Raw genomic sequence first — 1,806 nt, forward strand, 5'->3', positions numbered from 1 at the left:
CATTGTGGAAATTATGTTTTCTTCTTCAGGTCTGTTCCTGTTCCAATCCATTCCCCTCTTAGGATTGTCAGGACCTTCCTGCATTACAAACCTGCCCTCACCTCCCCTAGCAATGTCCGGCAGCCTAGCTGATCCAGTCCAAAGTCCTGCACTGTATGCAAGGCCCTTGGTCGTCTGACTGCCCAGACTCCCAACTCGTTCCTTCCTGTTTCTCCACATACACACCTTGTTTGAATTATGCTGCACTTTCTCTTTTTGCTAGAATGATCCAAAAGACTGCCAACGGCATGGCCCCTTTTCAGTCTTCTACATCCCACTTCTCCTGTCACTCACCCAGTCATCTACTCACGAATGAGGATGAAGAAGGGGGAGAAGGAAGAGAAGAAAATTAAATAATGAGAAAGCTGATCTACTGCCACTATAACAGACAGTTAAATAGGACAATTTTTCCCTTGTCTGGAAATGGCACTAGGATCCACAACCAAAACCTACATGCTGTAAGAGTCCCCACATTCTAAACAACGCCATCAAGAACTGACCAGATAGTCTGTGCAGAACTGGTTAAAAGGGTGTTTGGAAATTCATGGAAACAATGAGAACACATCATGCTGTTTGTGACTAGCAGAGCTATTATATGGGTATGACAGTGGTTGAAAGGGAATGCCTAAGGATATTTATATTACTAGAAGAAAAGTTTAAAAATGTAAAAAGGGACTGTATAACATAGTGAAACTTCCAGGAAAATACGAATATGGGTGATATTGCATATATAAGACTTTTTACAAAATATAAATGCAATTATACCCGAGGGAAGGAAACAGAATAGCTGCCATGTATGGCAGTAGAAGCACAGAGAGACGGAGAGGTGATGAGTTTTGTTTGTTTTGTCTGGTTGGCTGGTGCAGTGCAGACTGCCCCTGTTGCATCTTTCTGTTCTGGGTGGACATGAATTTTGGGGAGACACTAAGCAACCCATCACATAATTCCCCGGTTGGGCATCAGCTTGGGAGGCAGACTTGTGTCTGTCAGGGCTTAGAAAGATGCAGCAGGGGCAGTCCGCCCTGCACCATGGGTTTCCCATAGATACCACTGAGGTTACTGGCCTGAACAGTCTTGGAGTTGCCCCAGCACAACAAGGACCTATCTGCAAAGGGTTTTTGGAATGTAGCATGGGTAGAATGGGGGTAATGTGGAGCTGAGGTAGGGGAGAAGAGATGGAGCTGGAGGGCAAATCTCTCAGGTGTCATTGCCCTTCAGACAAAGATACCCCCCATTCCCACAAAAGGAGCACACATGTAATTGAGCAAGTTGCAGCAAGGGAGAACGGGCACCATATGGGACTGTGGGGCATCACAGTAAGAACCCATTATAGGAAGTGGACTTTGGCTGAGTAATTTGGGGAAGCCTAAGGAATTGGGAGCTTGCTCTGAATTGGATGTTGTTGGAAAGTAGGGACAATTCTATGATTAGCTCAATAAATCTTATCTATATAAAAGGCAGACGGGAAGCGGCCTTGGCCCAATGGATAGGGCGTCTGTCTACCACATGGGAGGTCCACGGTTCAAACCCTGGGCCTCCCTGACCCGTGTGGAGTTGGCCCATGTGGAGTTGGCCCATATGGAGTGCTGATGCGCTCAAGGAGTGCCCTGCCACGCAGGGGTGTCCCCCGTGTAGGGGAGCCCCACGCGCAAGGAGTGCACTCCACAAGGAGAGCCGCCCAGTGCGAAAAAAAGTGCAGCCTGCCTAAGAATGGCACCACACACGGAGAGCTGACACAACAACAAGATGATGCAACAAAAAAAGGAA

Source organism: Dasypus novemcinctus, chromosome 1 (genome assembly GCF_030445035.2).
Source record: "Dasypus novemcinctus isolate mDasNov1 chromosome 1, mDasNov1.1.hap2, whole genome shotgun sequence".
NCBI classification, from domain to species: domain Eukaryota; kingdom Metazoa; phylum Chordata; class Mammalia; order Cingulata; family Dasypodidae; genus Dasypus; species Dasypus novemcinctus.